Below are 25,194 nucleotides of genomic sequence, written 5' to 3'. Positions count from 1 at the left end.
ATCTTGTCTCCAGCGAAAACACCATTATATCATCATCAGCCTGAAGAATGTGGAAAGAATTCCCATAGTAACAAGTATTTTAGGTTTATAACATAGGTGTGACCCGGCCTATCTATTGACAAATATATTTCTCAAATATTTTCTCCTGGTTCCTAGAAGACGCTCAAGCTGTCTAGAAGAGTGCTACCTGGTACAAGTCACAGCTGTGCTGGGTACCATGCTAACAAGTGAAGATATACATGGTCACAGTTGCAGAGCACATTTTTCGGTCAGCCTAGAGAGATCATATGAATGATAGATACCTTGCAACCACTGTCTGTGACACTGATCAATACCAACAGCCGAGACAGTGTTAACACTTTGTAGGTGTCCTGGGATAGGTCTCAAGTTTCCATTTTCTACTCAACAAGGTTCCCATCTTCAACCCAGAACTGTCTTTCAAGCGCTGTTGTCACACTTTGTTCCTCAGCACAGACAAGTCTGCTACTGCCCTGATAAGACTGTACTAGTATTCTTTCCGAAAACGTAGACTAATTTAGATTGGAAAGGAGGTCATCTGGTCCACAGACCTCACCACCATCACCCTCTGCTTAATTACTGTCAGTGGAAAAGAGCCGCAAGTAGAGGCAGTCGATTTAAGACAAAAATTAAGAAAGATGTGTGGGAACTATCAACTATTTAAAAATTAACTACCTGCCTCTCAGGCTGGGAGAATCAGGAGATGAGGCACTTGCCATAACGGCATCAGGACACAGTCCCCTGAAAGAAAGTTGAGTTTGACACCAAGCCCTGCGTGACCAATCCTTTGCTGTAGATGATCCCACAGGACCCCTGCCATTCCCTGCGACGCCTGGGGGCATTCCTGTGCCCTGCTCTGCAAAGGGAAGTGGCAGCTGCTCCTCACCAGGACTGCCTGGTGTTGAAAATCCTACAGGAGTCCTCTTAGCTGCAACTTTGTGCTCTCACAATCAGGCACTCTGTCTTTTTGTTTGTCTTTTTGTTTATTTTGTTGGTTTATTTATAAAAGATAAACACCTCCTGAGAAAGGCAGGCAGGCAAAACACAAATCTATGTCCTTTCTCCATTTATTAAGAATAATGAAAAGCAAATAAATGCTTTGCAGTCAAACATGATCTTATTCTGGTACTGTATTTGTACACTAGGTGAGTCTCACAATGAGGTCTCAGACACCTGCATGTTGTGTGCATCTGTATTTCTCTCTTCTTCCATATTTATGCATAACATATTTAAGATAGGGACAATGCAGTCACAGGAGAAAGCAGAAATCACTCTTGTAAACACATCAGTAGTCATGGAATTTCAGATCCTAAAGAGAGAGTTGATCATTTCAATACCATAAACCATCACACTCCCCAGTGGCAATGTATTTCTAGCATCACTAAGATACTACATATTCTTCCCACAGTTATTTTCTTCTGCATCTGTACACCTTGTTTTCTGTAGCCATTTCATTGTGAATGGAAAGACAGTCAAGTACCAGCTGTACACTGAGAGGGAAACATTCCATGAAAGCCTCGTGTCACTTTCTGATCTTGTTGCTGCAATTTTAGGAAGAGGAGGTGGCCAGTTTGTTTGCTTTATAACATGCAGGAAAAGACTGTAACTATGCGCTGCAGCCTGCTACATTTTCTACAACATCTCAAGACCAGAAGGAAGTGAATAATGCAAAAAAATATATAGAATATCTTCTTCATTATAGATGCGAAGTGTGCTGAGTACTATTTGCTGGTCAGTAATCAATAACTTGAAGAAGTGGTTGACTAAGACATTTATTTGCAAATTTCACAGAAGTGACAGGGCTTGTTAAAGAGCACTGCAATGGAGAGTTTGAGCAAGTCTGACATTAGAGGAAAATGCTGCCCATTGTTTGTAAATGTATGACCAAAAGCCCATTCAAGTTGCTGTAATATCTGGTGCAGTTCTGATATTGTACTCTAGGTAACTGATAATCACATTGCTTCAAAAGTGATTACCAGGAGTTATCTGTACAGCTAGAGAGGGAAAACTTCTATTATGTGTCTTCAGAGGACAGTTACAACAACCTGATGCAAATATGCCTGCCCTTCTTTCTTTCCCTTTACAAAACCATCCCCTATAACACTCCTTTTCCTCCCCCTATAATTTTCCAGTGAAAGACATCCCTAAAGCCTCTTCTGTTTATTTTAATAATCTCAGAAGCATCTTTATCTTGATCTGAGGGCTGCCTTTCTTTGTGACCTGTTCCAATTGAACAACCCATTAAACTAGTCCATTAGTCCTTCTTGAAGCACATATCCTCTGTAAACACAATTTTGTCATAGCAGCACTGTAGTGGTTTAGCCCCTGCCGGGGTCTGAGACAACGCGGCCGCTGTCCCTCCCCCACAAAGGGAGCGAAATACAAAGCCCTGAGGCTGAGATAAGGACAGGTTTAATACAACAATGCAACAGCAACACAGCAAACAACAACAATAACAATAAGAATAACAGTAATAGCAATGAACAGAGCAAAATATCTACCAATACAGCAGTGAGAACAGAGGAAAATCCCATAGTACACGCGGTAACCGAGTGTCCGCTTCGGCGCCAGGATGTGACGTCCGCATGGTATCTGAATAACCCAGCTAGAGCTCCCCCCCCTACTGCTGGGGAAACTTAACCCTATCCCGGCTAAACCAGGACAAGCACAAAGACCCCACAGCCTCAGTCCAGCAGCTAAGGGTAGCTGGCTGACTTTCTTTCTCACCATAAGCATGTGTTGGCAGCACCACCAAATTCTTCACATCATCCATAACATTCATGGCACTAGGGGGTTCTCAGCATAATTTCTTAGTGTGACTTCTCACAGTAACAGCCTGTCTCTTGAAAATGACTACTACTGCACCATTTGTTTTCTGGATAGGAAATAAACCTGCTCGAATCATAAGGAGAAATAATTAAAATACACCTAAGGAAATTATTTTTAAGTAAGTAGCACCAATTGTGTGAGTTTCCACACATACACATAGTCTAACACACACATTTAGGGGGAAGCTTAGTAAGTTGAAGAATGTCACTGTTCCAGAAACTGCAGTAAAGTCCTAAAAAGCAGAGAATTCCACTGTCTTTTTTCTCTCCTGATTTCAGTCACAGGTCCTATAATACTGATTTTGTCCCTATACTTCCAGTTGCTGTAGATGGTGGGTGACTAAGATTTAATTCACAGCCGTTTATGCTAGCATGTGTTGAGACAAATCTGTAAAGGTGAATTGAGTGCATTCATTTAAGTCTCAAACATCAAAGAAACTAAGAGGAACCTTAAACATACTGCTTTTCAAAAACTAATTTTAAAGCCAGTCTTATATTTTTGATCATTCTGACCTGGAGGTAACTCAAATCATTCTCTCTTTGTCTAACCTTCAGCCTTGCTCACTATCCTTCCTATGTGCTGAATAAGAAAGGAGACCGACGGATCAATTACTTAAAGTCTGTTGTAAAATGCCTGCATGCCTTTTATAAGATTCATATTTGTTATGGAGGATGGTCAGTACAGCTATGTATCGTGTAGTGGGGATGTAGCAGAAAGATTAATTCTTGGAAGTAATTCAGCCTGACGGATAAGGTATGTATGTAGATACAGCCAATATATCAAACAGTATCCTGCAGAGTAAGATAGACAAGGCTGTTTGCACACCCATGAGCAATACCAAGTCCTGAGCTGGCTGAAGAAGCAAAGAAGACACCACATCCAAATACTGCTGTAATTGCTCTCTCCAGTCCCACCTTTCTTCAAAGAGATAAGCAAAGCACAGTCCAAAGACTGACTGAAGTCTGCACAGGGTTTTGACCCCTTCCAGCTCAACTGTTCCTAGTTTCGCTTTGTCAAAGATCTCTCTTCAAAATGTGCTCTTCTGTACTGATACAGTACAGCTCCCGTGCTCCCTATAAACCAGGCAAGTTTGAGAATCCTTTTAAATTTAGAAATCCCACAATGCAAATGTCACTTCAACCAATTTTTTGAAGCCTTATTATTTTTTTCCCTGGGATTCTTAGTGTCTTTTTGCATTGCCATGCATTTCATGCTGTCCTAACAGATAAGTAGTTAAAAGAAAGGCCAACTATTTTTTTAAAAAAAGGGGGGGCTGTGAAAACCGTACAACAAAGTAATTACAAATGGGGTACTGCTGTAGAATTCAGTTTTCAAGACACAGGAGCAAGGGAATAAATCAAATAACTCAGACTGTCCAAGGCAATATGATGGAGTGTGGAATTTTTGGCATGTAACAGTCGCATGATGAATGAAAACACAAACAAAAATCAATGGCTGAGTTGCTCAAAGAACAAATTTTCCCTAGCAGTAAAAAGACTTGAATACTGGCTGCCAGCCTAATTTCATTAGGAAATGCATTCCAATTAATGGAAGCTCTGCAAACAAGAGATAATTACTAAGGCGAGACAGAGGAAAAGCCTTACAGCCTTACAGCTTCTCTTCTTTGGTTACAGCTTGACCTTCTCTCCTTTCAATTCATTTAAGGTGTGGGTTGTTGGGTTTCTGCAAGTGTATTTCCCAAACCCTCCTTGTCATTCCTGCTGCACAGGACTCTCCTTGCCTGCTCCTGACATCAGCCTTGTCCCACACACACACTATACACTGGGAAGTTTCCCATGCTGGGGAGGGATGTGTTTGTTCTCACACCTCTGTGTCTGAATGCCAGTTGTGCCATTATTCCTGTGCTACTTGTTTATATTCATTTTGATGCTACATTTCCTGTGCCAAATTAAATACTGGCACAGACAGGTGCCTGAAATCAAAGTTGTGCCTGCTTATGCCCTGGTGGATTTAGTTTTTCAGTTCCATGATTTCATTTCCCAGGAAAACAGCAATTATGTAACCTCAGTAGAAACAGATGCCAACAATATTAAACCCTCACAACTGCACTCCTTTCACCTCAAGGGCTTCTTTCAATGGGAGGATGGAAAGTTTCTTAAAACCAAACAAGCAACACAGACCTTTTGTTTTAACAGACGTGCTTCCTTATTCTATCTGCACGTAGGCAGAAACTTGAGGCATGTTGCCTCCCTCACGTCATCCTTGAATGCTGTGCACTTACGAAGTGACTTCACCACATCTCTCTCACAATCAATATTGGCCTTGACCCAGAGGATATTGGGTGGCTAGCCCATTGTAATGGCTTGCAAAGTAGAGCCTTCTGCAGAGCCCAGCAGCAAGGATGTGTCATTCCTGAAGTCCCACCACTGTGTACCAGAGAATGCTGCTGCCAGGGACAAAGATGCTTTGCAGGAGCTGCATCCTGCTTGGGTTTTTACACCCCACTCTGCGGAAAAAAGTTCAGTTGCATCCATTTATAAAACAAATAAATCCCAAGCAACTTCAACTCCATTCTCTCACTCTCTCTTTGATGTCCAGCACAAGATGACCGTCTGCAGTCATATCGACTGCGGTGCCAGCTCACATAGGCCAGCGTCAGGGCCACCACCTAGGTTCCAACGTCCAGCTGTGGCAGCCGAGGGCTCAGCACTAACAGTCCCATGCAGTGAGGGTGCCCCCAGTGCTGGGCTCCCTGATGTCTTCTGGGCTGGCACTAGCTAGCTTGGGTATGGAAACATATGGGCAAGCCTATACCAAACCAACAGCAACAAAAGCATAGAGGCAACCCTACTGCTTCTGGAGACCTAAACCTCAGTGGGTCATCCACTTAATTGCCCGTTTATATTTAACCTACCTCTTCAAAAACTTCAAGTGTCTGTCCAGAGCCACCACATGGCATTACATACTTACAGTACCTTCATTAACAGGAAAAAAAAAAAGAGTACACAGAGAAAAAGCACTGGGTTTGTGGCAAGGCATAAAAGCCTAATTTACCAATGCTGATAGCTTGAGTCAGTGATTAAAAAAAAAAAAAAAAGACAAAAAAATCAGACTATATCACAGAAAGCAGTAGTACTACATTAACTACTCTGAAGCCAGACAATGCCTGTTTCCAGAGGCTGATCAACACACTATATGTGTTTTAGACATGGTGTGGTATTTCCAGCTCCGTGGTTCTGAAGTGTTGGGTCAGACGTGTAATGTATCTTTCTCTCCCATTGTGGCAATACGAGATCATCATTTTAAAGGTCTCCCCTGGCATGGCTGCCAAGCTGTTTGTCTGAGCTGCAGTGGTATTTTTGGAGACAAAGACTTGGACGCGGTGCGGGACAGGTGGCCTGGCAGCAGTGGTAGGAAGCTATCAAACCGTGCAGCGTACATTTCAAAACACAAACCAGAGGGAGAGGAGATAAATCATTTACTGTATTTAACTTAGCATATTGCTACTTTTTGTGACTCATATAGTCTTGCGGAAGACTCCCTGGCCAGGATAAGCCAACTTTGAAGGAAAGACGATGTAAAGTTTACAGACTGCGTGCATTTATGAAGTTAGTGTGCATAAGTGCGTGGAGGCAGCAGTGAAAGCAACAAAATTAAAGATGGGGAGGAACCTGTATCGCCCCATCTCCCTACACTCTCCCTGGGTTTCAAGGACCCTCCTATGCTTCATTGGTCAAAAATAAACCTGAACCATCCTCCAAAATCTAGCGCAAAGAGGCAGTAGCCAGCAAAAACATCAGTACTTCACACTGCACCCGAAGTGTCTGTCCACAGCCTCCTGGGCCAGGCCAGCCCCCACCTGCTTGCAGTGGCAGGGCAGGACACCTGCCGTTGTGTCACCAGGCCGCTCAGCCAGAGCTTGGGAACAGCCATAGCGCAGTCAAGCTGCAAGCGGCCCCAGCCAGCAGCCAGGCACAGAGGAGCCGCTGTACATTCATGGCAGGGCCAAGGGTGTGAGAAAGGCAGGGCTCAGTGGAAAATGCCTCGCTCAGCACCCCTGACCATTTCTTGCCCAGGCCCTGAGCACCGCTACCACAGCAACTGGTACACTCCACACCCAGCCACCCTCTTACTGAAGGTCTCCTCAGCAGCAGATGGGGAAAAGACTTCTGACTGGATTAAAAATGTGGCGATGACTGCCATGCAAAATGGATCCTCCTCTTTCTGAGATACTCACAGTCTCTGACTCAGCATGTCACTAGGTATGTACTTCTCGTGTGCCGAGGGCTGTCAGGCACATCTGGCTGGACCACATGTGGTGTGAGATTTGCAAACCGCAGGCACAGTGCACCTGGTTTTCCCTCCCACTCCAATTCAAGTCAAAACATTCCCAAATAGGGGCCTCCCTGAGAAAACTGTACTGCATGGCAATTCTTTCAAAGGTAGGTAGTTTTAATCCAGTTACCAAGACCTATACCAATTGCGTGCTCTTCATTTTAAGCTGGATTCCTTGAGAAACAGGATTGTCTGAACACTGGCACTTTTGTCCCCATGCTTTTAAATGTGCAGGCTGGTTTCAGCTAAATTTGACAAAAGGGGCAGGTGTCACCAAGCTACCGAAATCCAACAAGCTCCACAACAGATGCAGCCAGGCAGACAAGGGAGGCCCAAATCAGTGCTCCTGTACAAGAAAATATAATCCCATTAAAACAACCACAATGTCAGGTACTGGAGTGCTCACAGGACAGAGAGATTTTATTGCAGCTCAGCAGTGCGTAAAGAACTAGTTAGTCACAGAGTAATGCAAATACAAGACACAATACTATGAAAACCATCTCATGCAGAACTGCCCCCATCTCACAGAACAATTTATGAAAAAAATTAGGATGTCACACAATACTGCATGCCCTACAGCAACTGAAATTATCTTTACAAGCCAAACTTTTTTTATAAGTCATCAGCTATACTTAGTTAGACATTTTCCCCACTAACTTATATTGTAATCATACATTTACTGATTGTGCCCTCCCTCCTTCTCCTCCACCCATTACGACCTGGTCCAGAACAGACACCAGAATAACCTGCTATCATTTCCAGGGTCATCACAACAAGTGTGCTCTTGCATCTCTCATTCTTTTATTGCAAGATACACTGTTCCCATGCCTGGTTCTCTCTGTCATCTGAGTCAGGAGAATGAATCATCAAAAATGCTATTGTCAAATGCTTTCTATGAATTATGTTCTGCACTGCAGTGGCTTGCTCTGCTCAGAATTCTCTGTTTAGATTATTGGTATTTCTCCCTCGGGATTGCTTTTAAAACCATTGAAACAAAGTCTGATTGTCTCCAAAAGGGGGCAGCCCATTGTAAGCCATTTTAAGGCTTGTTTTTTAATGGGCACGAAAATGAAAGTATAAACCAGTTTGTTAGAACACTGATGTGGGAAAGTAACGTCACCATAGGTAAAAACTCATGTTGTCCAGAAAAGCTTACGATAAGACTGGGAGATGTATTTTATGTAGATATTACATAATTCAGCAACATCTAATCAGTGGGATACCAGCAAGGTCCAGCAACATACATGTACCAAAACACAATTTTAAGAAATACCATTCCTATCAGATATATATTGCTGTATTTCTCAGTCTAGCTTCATTTCAAGGGCAATAAGGACACATTCTTTAGAATTTTACATCATCAACTACCTGCAGTACAAAAGAGAAGCAAATGTTGCTGATCTTTGATGTACAACTTTATTCTTTAGCAATTACTGTCAATTAAGAATTCTGTGTGTGTTTTAATCCCTCTGACCCTGACTGGGGTGGGAAATGAAGGTGCTGAGTGACCTAAGTGAACCAAATCTGTGCCTCCTACAAACCATGCAGACACCAAGAACAGATATCCCTACTCATTATTTTGATGTTGAATAATATAAAAGACAAAAAGATGGTAAAATCTAGAAACTAACATGATATAGTTTCAGTCTAGAAATAAGGCATATGGTTTGAACAGTGAGAGCTTATGAAACAAGAAGTCCAGTATAGCAGAAGCCAAAGGATATCTGTCAATTAATTCTTCTTCAAAGCTTCAAAGTATCACTTTCTAAAGACTTAAACTTTTTAAAAGATTTTTTTAAGGTTCCATGCCTGTGACAGACAATTCATCCCACAAATTGAAAGTTATTCCAGTTATTTTCAATTTCATTGGTTTTTCACCGGAATAAGTAGTCATTGGATTGCTCTCCAAAAGCTTATATTAGATCCTCCATCATTTGCCACTGGCAGATCAAAGCTGGATGACTTTCTAGTGATATAGAGTCAAATGCAAGAATCCCTGCATTCCTTTCAAGCTGGAAGTCAGATTAGAGCAATACAGCACCTTCTCTTCTTAGAGTCTACAGAAAGTCCTCATCACCACTTTTTCTTATGCTTAACCAGATATTAAAACTAGGTCTTAATGAAAATGGCTTCCTAAGATAATTAATTATTCCTTTAAACAATGCCATCTTTAGCTTGTCAGGGAAGAATATAATTTCCTACCAAACTCCACCAATGCTGATTTTTTTATAAAGACACTGAAACAGATAATATATTATGAGAAAATAATTATATCAGGCCTTAGGAATGGAAAAATTGGAAAAATCAAAAGTGATAACATTTCCAGTGTAATGACTGTAAGGAGAACAGAAAATGGCATAAAGTATATCAATTTTCATGACAAAGACTGTAATGAGAAAAAGTGCAAAACTAATCTGCTCCAGAAGTCTGCCCTATCAGTTCTTGCATCAATTATCTATTCCAAACATGTAGACAAGAGTTTCTGTCTACAGAGCTATCTGTATCCACTCTGATAGTTAATCCTGTTGTCTTGTAGTTCTCCCTGGAGACTTGAGGATACAAAGTGTTATGTCCCTGTGTAGTACTGCTCAGATATAGTCTAACCATTTCACTCATCAAATCCTTGCCATGTGTGTATCTCCTTGAAGAACACGGAGGACAAAAATCCCGTCTCATCCACATATTGATTTCATTCCAAGATGATATAGCAGGAGCTCGACTTGCAGATCTGTCTTACTCTTTTGCAGCTACTTCCACCAACACGCTCCCTGCACAGCAAGAGGCTGAACCGACAGCTTTAACTTGTCCTCACACTATCAGCTACTTAGTGAAATGTTCTAGGACATGAACATTTGCAAATTAAATGTCATAATGGCTTGTCTAAATTACCAGATAATCAGATCACTCCTCTTTTTGTGAAAACGACATACCTCAACTGATATAGAAATTAAAATGCAATAAATAGGATACAGTCTTTCCCACCTGTGCAGTACCGTTGGACTATGGGATTCCCTCTGCTATTTAAAGTACCTAGTTTCTAAAGGCCAGTAATTCTTCACTGCACTCTGGTTTTGTTTATAGTCTGGTAAGAGCCTCTTTTTTTCTTGCAAAAATACTTCTTTTGTGATCTTCACCTGTTTTTTGAGTGCGACAGTGTTTGCAATTTCTTTTAATCTTTTGTAGTTTATTCTTTGAAATTAGCATTCCAGGTTGTAGAAATAAAAAGCACCTCATATACTAACTTCAGAGCGTCCATTTATTTATAGCTTGTGCATTTTACTCCTTCCTTACTAGGCATCTTCTTTATTTGGGCATTCAATTACACAATTTCATCACATGCAGAACTCTTCATTACATGGTGTTCAGATCAAACAGTAAGCCACAAAAGATCTTTATAGACAGAGTACACTGCATTTAATATACATGGAATAGGAAATGTTTTGTATATAAACAGCTTTTTAGCCCTAAGTAATATTTTTCCAGAAATGTTTTTTTACAGAACTAATATCTGCTTAATGTTCTACAGATCAATATGCTATTTCCTTTAAAATTATATATATGTAATTTAATATGATAATAATATTTAAACATAAAGCCTTTTCAATGCATTTAACTATTTAGCTTGTCAAGTCTTAAAGAAATTTATCTGACAATGTGATACCAAAATATAGATTTCAGACTACAGTATTCCTTTGAGCAGAATAGATCTTCATATACTCACACAAACACCACTTAGAAGACTTTAGGAGACATTAGGAAACATTTTCTATCCAAAGGCAATTGCATTTAAAAGAAAGAACCAAAATGTTTTACTGATTCTGATTCAGTGATGTGGAATTACAAAACAGCAGTAGATTTTTAGTTAGTTACAGATAGAAAAGAGTCTTTGTCATATCAGGGCATGCAGAATAGCTATTTCTTTCCCTCTGAAATCTTTAAGTGGGCTGTAAATTAAAAGCAACTTCTGCCCTTTATCAGTCTACCCTCAATTACCACAATCAACAATCTCACCACTTTTTTATATCCTGCTTCTCCCTTTCTGTATCTTCTCTTCATCTTTTAAGAAATAAGGTCTTTGCATCAAGAAAGTTCATCTCTTTGTAAGCTTTTCTGCACGTGGCCATGTAAGACATTCAGTCCTAGACAACTTCTCCAGGAATTACCTTTTCCTCAGTTAATTATATTCTGTTAATACAACATTTAGCTATAAACATATATATGAACACCCATACCCAGGGACCCATCTGTATTTACCTCTCTCTCAGCCAGCCTTGAGCTGGCAACATAAGTCTCCCCGAACTAAGAGAGTGGGTTGGGGTTAAAGCTATGACAGTCAGTGCGTTCTTAGACGTGAACTTGCATCATGAGAAGACACAGTTCAAGCCTCTTTTAAAAAAGCATGCAAAATACACTTTATTTAACACTATTTGCAGATACAGTGTTTGAGCAGCTGAAGGAATAGCTGGAACTGAAGCTCAAATGTGCTACAGTGTGACTGCCTGAGCTCCCCGGGCTCTGCCCTGACATAGCCTACCTGCCATGCAAGACCTCATCTGTGCAGATACACTACGGTGGGGCCCACCCATGTCCCATGGCTATTGCAGGCCTATTGTTTTCATTCAGCTGCTTACAATCACTCATAAGTCTGTCAAGATTCATGAGCACTTCTTAAATACAATTGTGGGAACAGAAGTTCAACTTCCAAGCCATTTTGCTCCATGACAAACAGTGCTGATCTTTAAAGCTTGGAACAAAAAAAAATATTTTTATGACCTCACTGCAGTTCTTTAGTGCTGTGTCCCTGATGTTTGTGGAAAGGGCAAACTATCACATACTGTGCATCTCGCTAACCCTTTCAGTGCTTGCATTTAGGAGTCATCCACAAATAGCTAACCATCATAGAAAATATGCATGCACCTATGGGTGGTCATGTATGCCTATGCCATTGGCATGTATTTCTTTTCCATTGAGGCTGGTCATTCAGCAGCCAGTATGTTTCATACAGATGCTTTAATAACCGAATCTTCAGAGCAGAGATGTCAGACAGGTGAACAGAAGTCCTCTCAGATGAGTTTGCAACATCTACCAGCAGGCAGGTCACTGGAATACAGACACGTACAGCAGGAACCCTCTTGTCTTCTCAGTGGGGAAACTGATAGTCCTGGCTACGACTGAGACAGCCATGCTCATTCTTTCAGCAAGCCAGAGGAAGACAAAAAGAGATAACGATGGTAATTTGTAGACTGTAACACTTAAAGACCTGGGCACAAGACTAAGAGATTATTACACTAAGTCCCATTTGAACAACAGACAGCCCTTTATCAGAGGCACCTCCAATCCAGCTGTAAAACAGGAGGGCACAGTTCAGCACAAACTGGGGGCGGGGGGGGCGCAAAAGAAAGCAACTGGATGTTCTTTTTAAACCTTCTGGGAAATGATCAGCTCTTACAAGAAATTCAATTCGTGCCAAAAATTGTGGAGAAAGGATCATTTTAAGGCATGACTTGAAAGAGGAGAAATAGATACTCCTACTGATGTTACAAACACCTCCTACATGTAAGTGTTGCTGTAACTGCTGGAGAATATAGACTATGCATCCTGTAAGCTGCTACCACAGGTGAACTGAAGACAGGAATTGAACATGAACAATGGGTAGGCTTTCAATGCAGTAACTGGAATACGAAAATAAATGCAAGTATTTTTATGGTCATTGGAAAAAAATGTAAATCTGTTCTTGAGAACAAGCATGGAGGGTCACATTTTCTTGTTTATAGTTTTATAAATTAAAAAAAAAAAAAAACCAAAACTCTATTTGAAAAAGAACTTATCATCACAGTTTTAAAAAACATTCTTAGTATATTCCTAAAGCAGGACCTGAAATTTGGTTATGAATTTGCACTTGGGTACTTCCCAAATTCTGTATTTAGTGGTGTCATCAGCATGGTCCAATGGATACAAAAGCAGCTTGGGATTCACAGATACTAGTCCTGGCTCTGCTTCTAGGTGATCTGGGCATGTCATTTCAAAGTCCTCTGCAAAGCAAGCCAGCTTCATTATTTTTAATTTTAGTAGGATGGAAGGATAAATTCTTCCAGTGGACAAAAGTGATAGACAAAAGGTACGTGTAATTACTAATTTTACTAATTTTATATGAAATACCTGGATTCAATTGAATAGCATTTTTCATTGCTGTGTTTTAATTAGCAAAAAGGTGAAAAACATTCAGGTAAACATTAGCTGTTCCAGATGCAAGACTTTTTCATGCTTTACTTCCAGAGCCCTGTCAGTAGTGAACAGCATAAGCAGAAAATGGACAGATACTCAGGGCTGTACTTAAAATGTGATGGACTTTCTAAAGATCAAACTTCTAAATTTTACTGATTCTTGAGAACATGGAACAGAACCTGTTTCTGTACAGCTGAGATCCCCTGGGCTAACCATGAGGTCTAATACTGAAGCTGCTTTTGCTTTCTGTCACACACCATTTCAACATTAAGAAATTTCAGTATAATCTTAAGCAATCACAGCCCTGCAGAGTGCCACAAAATTCTTTCAAAGGGCAATAATATAAACACAGTCACAGGTAAACTCTCTACCAGGGTTTTGGCAAAACCGCTGTTAAAAGCAGTCCAGAATCTCATCCAGACCAGAGTAAAAATTTCATCTTAGCCCCTTACTGCATTTAGCCAATTCAGAAACGTTGCCCGAGTTGAGCACTACTTTCAGCTGCTCTAGTTACAGGCCAAAACCAGCTGCATAGAGAACAGAATGAATACGTAAATCAAATTCCCGGTGTCTTTGTCCTGGCAATTTAAGAAGTCTCAAGTAACAGGGTAAGAGAGCAACAGGAGAGAGGACTGCAGCATATAGGCATCTCCTAGGTTCTAAAATACACGTGGGATTTTCTCTGCTTTCATTCTTGACAATAAAAACTTTAACATAAAGCAAATTCTTTAATATAAATTCTGAGCAGAGCAAGAGACTAAATTGAGTTTCACCCACATTCAGAGGTCTGAATAAAGCTTCGAAGTTCTCTAAACAATTAAACCCTTGGAGAAAGATGCTCCTCTCAAAAAAAGGGGAAAAAAGACTGAATTTAGGTAATATTTTCTTACATAACAGGAGCCCTCTAAGAGTTCAGATCTGAAAAACACAAGTCTTCCCAGAATGACAGCCCTTTTCAACTAGAATTTCTCTTTAAATAAAGTTCGTACTGATATTAATATTTCAATGGTCAGTTTACCTCCCTGTTATAAAGGCAAACCTTGCTTGGGTCCAGTTTTGCTTTCCAAACACTGCATTTTGTTATGCCTTTGTTGGCTACACTGAAGAATGCCTTGCCATATGATGAAACAGAATCAGTACATAAACGGAGCAAGAGATTCTGAGCCACCCTTCTTCGATAAATCCAGCAGACAGTGACCTTGGGGTTCAATTTTCCCGAGTCCTTTACTGTCATGACACTATCGAATCCCTTTTCTCCTTCCTAAAATCAATACCATTTGCATATGCAAATATTTCTCTACCCTTACTCAGCACTGCCAAGCACACGTCCAAGAGTCAGTAGGTCACTAAAACCTCACTCATGGTACACTACAGCTTGCACCCACTTTACGAACACTGACAGATCACTTTGCATCAGACAGCTATCCTTTTTCTTCAATTTCCCATAGCCCTGTGGAAAACTGATATTGTTACCATCTAGGTCATCAATAAAGTGCTAAATAGTCACTGCTAATAACAAGTTCTTACAGGATCCAACAGAAAGACGCATACTCAGTGAGGATTCCCCATTTACAGTCATGTTTCATAGCCTGTCTGCCAGCTTTTAGTCCATTTAAGAAGCATTGAATCGATTTCATTTCAGTCTAGTTACTTGATCAAAAAATCATGCCTCACAGAAGCATATTACATATTACTTCAACATGATGGCATTGATGGAACTGTATTTGTTATCTCTCAAATAAGAGAATAAAGAAAGGAATAAAGAGTCAGGTTGATAAAATCTATTTTCCAAAAATCATGGGTGACTGGTCTTAACAAATGATAGGAAGTTTAAATGTAGGAGAATTTCATTTGCTACTTCCAGGACCAGAGCCAAATTGATAGGCTTGCAATTATCTAGAAGATTCCTTTTTAAAACATTGGTGACAAATTCCCAAGTTCTCTGTAATTTCTCCGTGTTTCAAAGCATATTGAAAAATTCAAACTGCAGAACCCACAGAACTCTCCAGTGAATTCTGTAAAAACTTCTGGATATTAGTTGTCAGGTCCACATGTTTAAATAAGCCTAATAGTAACAGTTCACACAGCAGTGCAACAGTAGTTCACACAGTAGCACAGCAGCACAGCAAAGGTGGAGCAGGGTGCTATACACTTCATGATCCCCATCAGCAGAGGTGCAGCAGCCGGTCCTTTGCTGACGCATGAAGAGAAGTAATTCAATGACTACTTCATTCTAATTCTAATGGACATTTTTCACCCAGCAATGGCCCATTCTTTTGTTCAGACTACTCTTGTTCTTACTATGCTTCTTCAAAATAAATTTTAAAAAAGCAAGAAAAAGATATTTCATCCGTAATTCTATTCGCCTTTGAGATTTTTGTGTGCCTTTTTCCATTTCCTGAAACCCTTAACTTTTATAAAACCTTCACATCCCTACCTTCTCACTTTGGGATTTCCACAGTAATAATTTTTCTTCGTTGGGTTTTCTTTGTCTTTTTGGTCATCAAGTTTAACATTCTCAGACAGAAAAAAGAAAATGTTTTACCATTTTTTTTTGTCTTGAAACTTGTTTTCAGCACTATGAAATTGGTCATTTTCATAAACCAGTGAGAATAGGGACTTGAATGTATTTATTACCAAAAAAAAGAATAAAATCATGATCACTTATGCCTAATTAGCTACTCATTAGTGATTTGCCTGTCACACAGAGATACACTGTAGGAGAGGAAAAGCTGTGGTATTGCTGACTGCAGCTACCACAACACTCGATGCAGAACTACATCGCCAAGGAAAATCCTTACGTGCATCCTCCAGAGTCCCCTTCTCTGCTGTTGAAAAATTCAACTGCAAGACACTGCTGACACGGCACAGATGGGGGCTTCTTGCTGGCCACACCACTCAGCTCCTCAAAGAGTGGCAGCACGGACCATATGGACTCCTGGCTCACCCTGCAGCATCCCTGCACGGCGGGTTTCTACACAACATGCTTTGTAATGGTCCTCCATACATACAGCAGAGCAAGTCTGCCTGCAACCCCCTGTCCAAGGAAAGTTAAGTAGATCCCCACTAAATCTAGGCATATTTTCTTGACTCTGGCCAGCTGGAGATACACACTAGACAGCAACTTGAATGGCATTTTCAGGATAAAATCCCAAAACATAAATGCAAGATCAGGACCCAAAATTCAATATCATAAGCAGATCCAGTGAGGAAAACAGATCCTTAACCAGTATGCATAAGACTCTACAGTGGAAGGGCTATATTTATTAGTGGTAGCTCATCATTTATACTATGTCCCAGGACTATTCTTTCTGCCATACAAAAATCCAACAAGCCTTTTTGCTTTAGCAAAGGAAAGAGTCATTTGCTAGATGTCAGTGGACTGTGTTTTCTGTTCTTCTGCAATAGCTATTCTCTGAAGGCTTAAACTGATTGTTCTTTAACCATAATGTTGTTAAAGAAATGCCAGGAAGTTTATTCGTGGTTTATTAATACTGCAGAGGCCCCAAAGCAGCAAGATAATGTCCAGACTTCCAAAAAACAGGCTTGCCAACCATCCCCTTGGCCAGTTTCCAATTAAAGGAAGAACATGACAGCCAAGTTGCAGCTACAATGACTTTAGAAAGCACTGAAAAAAAGTAGAACTATCCAAGCCACAGAGCCCTACTCCAATTTTATACACACCAAAAAAAATAAAAACAAATGCCACTTGCATTTCATTCGTACCACCACACAAAGTCCAGACTGGGTCTCTAAGCATATTTCTTTCCCAAATGCTTTTTCAGAGTTCAGGTTAGTGTTCTGAGACCAAAAGGCAAAGCCACTATCGCACTGCAGTACACTGCTTCATCCTACCATAAGCTTTTTTCCCTGCAAAATATTGATAATTCTGTCATCTGGGTTCCTCTTATCTTTTTGATAAATGAGCCTACTGCCTTCCTAACCTATTAAGGCATTTATTCTCTCCTTTACATTTGAAACACTGGGAAACAAGTATCTGACATACCTAAAAATATTTCTGAAGCCCTTCACTATAAAACTATATTGGCAAAGACCAGGTGGACTCAGGTTTGTAGTTTCTGAGATCTCCAAAGTTTGCTTTCTGACACAAAAACACCCGCATTTCCTTCTTCAGGGCTGAACGTCAGTTTCCTTGCAGATTTACGCTGATCTATGGAATGTTACAGAATGAAAAAGGGGTTTAAAGTGTTAGTTTTCCCATGAACAGTAGCTCAGCTTCTTCTGAAGGCACTTTCTATTATTGAGCATTTTGCTTTCACCACACGATACATCAAAGTGCGCTACTGTATTCCTAAATAGATGGAGGCTCACACCACAAAGCTCAGGCAGAGATTCCAAAGGCATTGCAAGGCTGCCCCTCATCATGGTTTGGGGAGATAGGGGACAGGGCACGGGACCTTCAACAGGACAGATGTGCCCACTTCTGAGCATTCAGGACCAAGCCTCTCTGGCTGCTCTTGCCACCAGGCAATGCCCCCTCGCTGCTCACTCCTCCATGTTCCAAAGATGAAAGCAGAGACATTTCAGGTGTAATTGCCTGTCCCAGCTGGCTCAGAACTTCATAAAGGAAGGAAATTCCCTCAATATAAAAGTTGCCTATAGAAGGGTGGCTGCATGGTATTTCTGTTGGATGTACACATTTGTCACTATTTGACATTCAGGCAGCCATTTTTCTTTTTTGTAATATATGCGATGTTAGGAATAATGAGTTTACCGTGGCTCTAAGTCCTGTAAACATGAAGTGTTGGTTTTTTTAGAGCATTCTAAAATGTGGAACTGCTTCATTAATGTCATATGATTTAAATCTAAGAACTGGGTATCAGGTTTTGACCTGTAATCTTTTTTCTTCAAAGAAATAAAATTGGCTCTATCAACTGCACAATCACAAGCAAAAATCTGGGAGCCTGACAGGCACAAGACACTCCCTTTTCATGGTGCACTGTTCCTCACCATCTCAGCATCACAACATTTCCATAGAGCTGTCACAGGGGAGCCTGAGGTAAAGATCCCCAAGATTTATATTAAGCAGGAGTTTGGATGTCAGGAGACAAGTTATTCTTAGGTCTTCCTAATGAGGTCATGAAGAATTTTGTTTTCAAACACAGTATTCCTGATTCCAAAATTATAACTGTAAAGAATCTGATGTTTTCTGGAGTGCATTATCTTTATAGTTATTAATCTAAAACATTCACCTACCAGTGTATGAAGTTAGGCACTTAAAGTCTATATTCAGCTATGTAAGACTGTAGGATGCCAAGTACTGGAATATTTGTAGATATTTGCTATCATCCTGAAAAATTCATTTATTCATTTAGAAGAGTATTTTAATATTGGGGTTTCATCCCTGCTACCTAGCATTTCACAAATCACATTTTAATACATATTTCTAAATATTTTTAAGGTTCATTTAAGGTGGTGTCTGCCTTTGAATATGTATCCAGCTCTTCTGACATCCAAGATGAAACAACTGTTCAGTAAATTTTGTCATTCAGTTCACTGGAATTGGGATTTCACTTCAAACTTTGGCTTAACAAAACCAGAGATAACATCCTAAGAGTGGATCTAGCACTTACAAAGCGGACAACAATCTGGAGAATTAAGGTCTGGTTTATTTATTCAGGAGACAGGCATAGCAGTCTTTCCATGTTCCTCCTATAATGCACAGGGACTTTTTAGTAAATAGCAGTCCTAAACAATGGAATATCACTTCACAGTGCTAAACATCAATTCACGTGCTATGTATTGTGTTTTCTCCATTCTACTCTAGGCAGTTATGAAAACAGAAACAAACTTGAAACATTTGTTGCTGTGTTATGTATAGCTTTGCTCAGAGTCCCTTTTTTTCATTATTTCTGTGTGCAACTGGGAAGCTTTTCTTGAAGCAGTATTGTTTCTCCCTTGGAAAAAAAAAAAAAAAAAAAAAAGCAAGAGAGCAAGAGATGAAGTATTTAAAAGCCTCACATCTTACAGAGTACCCGTAGTTACAAATATGCTATAATTGGCACACTTGTCATTTTATGTAGAAAGAACCAGATGATGGTGGAATCAATTCATGCTAAGAAAGCAGGAATAGGGTTTACAAGAATGCTTACATCTGTCCCTAATTTGCTTGTACATAAACCCACAGTAATCTGCTTTATTGCCAAAATCATATAAAGAAATTGGGCACCGAGCAGCATAGGTAATCTCAAACTGGAGGCCCTCCAGCCTAATTAGACACAAACACCCAGAAGGCCCGAGACTGAAATATGGCATGTAGATTTTGAAATGTTTGAAGAGACAGAACAGTCTCATTAGCAGCCGTCCGAGTGTATGTTTAAGCTTCTGAAGTTCCTTTTTTTGACTGAGGGAAGGAGCAAGCCATGTCTATGCCTGAGGCTAAATACAAGGAAAAGCATCTTGCTCCTTCTGGAATGGCCCCAATCTCTCAGCTCCCACCCCAGCACGCTTCTCCTGGGCTCTGTGCAACTCCTGGCCACTCTCTGCAAAGACATCGCTGCAGTTAGCAACCTGATTTAATATCAATAATGCTGGGAAAGCGAAAACATTATAAGTCATTGAAAGATAAGACAAAGAAGCGATTCTGTGGAGAGTTTAGAGATATTGGTTCATTATTCATTATTTAGTTTATACATTTCTTAAAGAAGCTTGTCATGGAGTTTTGCCAGAAGCCATAAAAAGTGATAATTTTCCTTATTTCAAATCTCTGACCATTTTTTATTTTTCTGGCGTCAAACAACTATTGATGGCTACTTTCTGATTACAAGCTTGTCTCTCTCTGATTACAAGCATGCATCTACTTTGTAGAACGATGCAAAATTATGAGTGAATTAAAGAAGCAGACAGAGGAGAAGTCCATGATAATTTTAAGGCAGAATGGCTGTGGCAGAAAAGGCTATGCATGACACAGAACTGACCTCCATGATGCAGATTTCAGGCACACCCGGGGACGATCTATTTTTGGAAACATAACAACTAAACTAACCAGAGGGTGTGATAGAAATGTTTTTATCAAGTTATCTCCCTCTAAGTTATTTCAGGGAACAATGCAAGGCAACATATTATTTCCTTTTTGAATTGAGTTTTTACATTTTCAGGAAATATCACACAGGCCACAGAATTATAAACAACTTCTGGTTTTAATAAAATAAAGGGAGCTTTGTGCTCCTTTTCTTTTTCTGCTAACACAACACAAAGGAAACACAGGGACACAGCAGAGTCCAGAGATCTTGCGCGCAACAAAAAACTGTGGATAAAGCCTTCTGTTAATTGACATTCAAGGTCAATTCGTATCTTTGTCTGTGATGCTGTGGCCTATTTGCTATTGTTGTATTAGTGCCTGAGGTCACCAATCAGCCCCATTTTCTTGTAAGTTTTATGGGAAGACTATTTGACATTTAACTTCAGCAGCAAGCACTACTAAAGCATTACTGTTACAAAACAAGTAAGCAAATTTTAAGTGGGGATAATTTTTTTAAAGAACTTTTCTTAAAGATTTTTTTATGGTTTTAGTTTTTGTAAAGGCTTTTTTTAGAATTTGTACCAGGACATCCATTGTTCTATTTTGCCCTTCCCTGTGCTTTAGGTTTGAGATTCAGGGAAAGAAGAAAATAAAGCAGTGGAAGAGGAGTTACTTGGCCACAACATGGCAAGCCTTACAGCGCTGTCCATCTCCGTCTGACCTCAGCCAGCAGTGAATACCAGGATGCCTGGCGCTGAGAGGATGTTTCCTCTCGTGCATCCCGGGGTGAGACCGAAGAAGCATCCCCTCTGGTAGGGGACCCGCAGACTGCTGAGGCAGCAGAGCTTTGGACCGCGGGCAGGTCTGTCTACGGGGGCACGCGCAGACAGACATGAGCTCACCGCCCGCGCAGGAGCCAGCTCCCGTCCAGGAGCCGCACAGCCTCGTTAGAGCAAACCCGTGCCCAACCTGATGCGTCTGTGCCCAGCAGAAGCAGACGAGATTAACCATCAGGCATCCACACGCACGGGCCCTGGACTGAAAGCCTGGCGGGCGCCAAGATGGAGCATGCGGACCGGGCACCCCGGCGGGCAGGGTGCTGAGCGCTCCCGTGTTGACGATGAGGGGAAAAGGCACCGGTGAGGCCGGTGACCTGCCTGCCTCCACTGAGGGTAAATGTAAACAAGAAGGAAATTAAGAGGGAAGCAGGCAAACCTTTGGTGACTGAAGCGGATGGAAGGGGAGACACCGCCTCGCTGGGCCCAGGCCCACGCCAAAGCGAAGCGGGCTGTGAGGGCAGAGGCAGGGGCGGGCGGCGGGGCGGTGGTGGGCGGCGGCGGGCACACACACCTGCTGGAAAGAGCCGCCCGGGCACGAGGAGGCTGGCGGCGAAGCCAAGCGGGATGGCGGAGGCTGGGAGGGGAGAAGCCCCGGTCGGGCAGAGCAGGGTGGCGGGGGCAGTGAGGGGGGAAGCCTGCGAGCCCCGGCCCTGGGGAAATGGGGCCCTTCTCCGGGCTGAGGAGCAGCACCCCAACCGCGAGTGCTCGGGCCACGGGCAGGCGAGGCGGGCCACGGCCCGGGGTAAGCCCCTGCACCTCACCCCAAGCGCTGCCCCAGGTCCCCTCCATCGCCCCGGCCCCCGCCACCGGCAGGACCCCCTTACCTTCCCGCTACGGGCGGGGGCCGCTCCTCGCCTGGCCCCCCCAGCTTCTCCGGCGAGGGGGGCGGCGGGCCCGGCCCGGGGGCTGCCCCGCGGCGCGGGCGGCGGCCGGACCCGCCTGACCCTGCCGGGCCGTCCCCGGCCGGCGAGGCGCTGCGCGGGGCCCGCCAGCGGCGCGGCAGAGCGCCTGGCGGGGAAACCCCGGCTCCCCCGGCCGCCGTGGCGGGCGCCTACCTGTTGCCAGGGAAACCCAGGTGTCTCCTCAGCCGCGGCCTTCCCCGGCGGGCGGCGGGCGGCAGCCCGGCCCGCTCCGCTCCCGCGGCGGGACCCCGGGGGCGGCGGCGGCAGAGAGGAGGGCTGTGAGGGCTCCGTGGGGGTGGCGGTGCTTGCGGTTCCCGGGGCCGGGGCGGGGGGGGTGGAAATTTAACAAGCAGCTTTTGGGGGGGGGGGGGTGTTGGGCTTTGGACAGATTTCTCCCAGTTTGGGGCACAATAAACCCCGCTCATTTATTAAGCTGGGGACTTTCAAAAAGAATAATCGTGATTTGGGTAGGAGCTCCCAGCCCCTGCGGGCCACACTGCACGGGAAGAGCGCTGTATCCAGGCCCTGCTATGCAGGACTCTGCAGAGCAGGTGGAAAAACCATGAGCAGATTTTACCCGGACAAATGGGTAACATGGCCTCCCCTTCTGTAGGGAGTTTCTTTGGTAATAAAGGCTTGCAGGCAGGGGTGAGCGGTGGCATGGTATTGACTAGTTCATCTGCAGTTCTCCTATCGTAGCATAAGGGCACGCCAGCATCTGGGAAAGATCGCAGGAGAAATTACGCTGCCACTCAAGAGTTGTCTCCATTCCCTTTAGCTACACAACTATTTTCCTTGGAGTTATCAACTAATCGATTCCAGGAATTTGATGAAGGATCTATGTTAAAGTAACTGTGTGGCTAGCTGAGCTTGCCAGCACCTTCTTGCCCTCACACTGATCCCCTTGTGCCAGTCCTGGCTGCCTTTGAAGTTTTCTCGTTTGCTGCTTGTTTGCAGCAGAAAGGATGAATCTCTCCATCTGGATGTGTGTGGGACTGCTTTACTTCTCAAATCCTGTAGTAATCAGGCTGTAAACTAAAATAGTGACTTACAATAAAAATAAAAATTAATTTGACAATTTCTGATCATATTTTATTTGTTACAATGAATTTTCTTTTAAACACTGGAAATTAAGTTTTTCTACCCAAGGAGAAGTTTGAAGTTGTTTCGTATATTTCCTGCTTCAAAAAGCAAAAATGAGGCATGACCATATATATTTTGAAGGTATTAGTAAGCAAAAAATGTGTATGGTCTTATTTAATCTATGTATCAAGATGTGCTGACAATAATGACTTACAAACCATTGTTCACACCACTTACAACTCAAGCAGCTGTGAAATGTCAGAGCAGATATTTTTCTCCCTCAGAAAGGCCAGCTCTGCCAAACTGAAAGTTTCCACGGAAACACACCAGTTTCCCAGAGAATTTTCATTGGAGAGACCCCTAAGGCTTGGGTCCAGAGAGTTTGTTCAAGAGAGAGAGACCTGCGCAGCCCCCACATAGGCCACTGTCCTGACGCTGGGGGCCCGGAGAAGGCATCACTATCTTATGCCCTTCTGACAACAGTACTGGGGAGCACCCAGCAGAGTGTGGGCAATAGCGGTTTCTGCCCCACAGACCTTTTAATCCAATAAATAATCAACAGATGCTGGGTAGCACTCCGCTATCCCAGCAAAAGCACTTCGGGTTTCAACATGTCTGCCCACTCCTGCATATCACTGGGCTCGAGCCTCTTCTGAAAGTTTAGCCCGAGCCTATCCCGACACAAAACCTGCTTGTAGCAGGACAACTGTCATTAGCTTGGAGGGGAAGAAATGCAGTAAAATTAGAAGACATAAGGACATTTTGTTTCCAGATATATTTTCCTGCAGCAGTTGCTATGGTTTTGCACATTCTGAGGTTGTTTTGCCTCATCAGCATTAGAAACTGTCATAAAACATCAAAGCCATCAGCTGAAGAATAGGGAACTCATTACATGTGCTACATGCTTGCTCCAGCAAGCAGTCAAGATATGCCACAGGTAGTATTTTTCAGAGTCTATTAAATCTTCAGGCCCCCTGCATGCTGACCTGCAAGGCAAGCTCTTACATCTTTCCCTTGTTTCAGCAGGACTAAAAGCTCTCTTGTGAATGAGAAAAACACACGCTATGTATTTCATGTGCACTGACAAATTATCAGTAATTCCTTTTCTCTCACTTTTTTGCATAATTATTTCACCTCTCTCACATACAGCATGAGATGAATCTTCAGTTTAATAAGTGCCCCTGAGAAAGTGAAGTGTCTTTCACTGAACTTGGGGGCAGTTGCAACCTGTCCCCTTCAAGCATTCGAGTTACTGTGCTAAAGAGGGGAGCTTTTTATACTGTTGGCATGATTATCATTCCAGAACATAACACTGCCTGTCTTCTCTCTTGCAATTTACTACCAGTTGTTGTTTCTTCACAGGGTTAAAGAAAGGCACAGGGGAAAAGGAAAAAGAGCTTAAAGTTTTCTCTTAGTTCAGTGAAATTGCAATAGATGCTGTCTATTTGCAGAAATACCTGACACAGCTTTATTCTGAAGAATACAAAGGACATGAGGAACTTTGGGGATTTTTTCTAAAAAATTTTGACCATGACTCTTGTAAAGTTCATGAAACTTGAGGTGTTCATGAAACACCAGAGAAATGGTGCATTTTTAAGGTCCCAGTTTGTCACCTTGCATGAACTCACAGTATACGGCCAGGAGTAAAATGAAGATTAAAAGGGGTATGAAAAGTATTAATGGTAGTTTTTTTAAGATGCTAATTTTTTTGTGTCTGGCATTCAGATGACAGGTGACCTTATAAAATTACCTAGTAATAAAGATTTGTACCTGCCATTTTGGCTCACATACAACAAAATCACCAAGTCTGAAGTATTTTTAATCAAGATACCTGCAGAACATCACAAGATTTAGATATTTTAATCATTTATCTCATGCACTCTTTCGTCTTTCTCCTACGAGAAGGATTCAATTTACTGAGTCACAGCAAAGAAACCATGCAGAATTTTATCGGAAGGGCTATATGCAAAAACTATGTGCTACTTCACTGGAAACCAATGGCACTGGTCCAGTAACTAAC

At 42.1% G+C, this 25,194-nt stretch overlaps 2 long non-coding RNA genes across 3 annotated transcripts in view; one reads left to right on the top strand and one right to left on the bottom strand.

Annotated features, from left to right (window-relative positions):
• The window catches only part of LOC141939261 (uncharacterized), a 92,334-nt gene extending 70,034 nt beyond the window's left edge, over positions 1–22,300 (bottom strand). Inside the window, exon 1 of one of the 2 annotated variants that reach the window (XR_012627531.1) lies at positions 22,245–22,300. This is a non-coding gene — a long non-coding RNA (uncharacterized LOC141939261). Of the gene's footprint in view, positions 1–22,013; positions 22,157–22,244 lie in introns of those variants that run through there. The other variant, XR_012627530.1, reaches the window with a different exon arrangement.
• LOC141939262 (uncharacterized) lies at positions 20,829–23,169 on the top strand. The gene is made up of 2 exons (XR_012627533.1): positions 20,829–21,522; positions 22,870–23,169. It is a non-coding gene; the product is annotated as an uncharacterized LOC141939262 (long non-coding RNA).
• The last annotated feature ends 2,025 nt before the right edge of the window (positions 23,170–25,194 follow it).

This window comes from Strix uralensis, chromosome 2 (assembly GCF_047716275.1).
Source record: "Strix uralensis isolate ZFMK-TIS-50842 chromosome 2, bStrUra1, whole genome shotgun sequence".
In the NCBI taxonomy this organism is placed as follows: Eukaryota; Metazoa; Chordata; class Aves; order Strigiformes; family Strigidae; genus Strix; species Strix uralensis.
The sequence above is the reverse complement of the archived record's forward strand: the minus strand, read 5'-3'. Positions and strand labels throughout refer to the sequence as shown.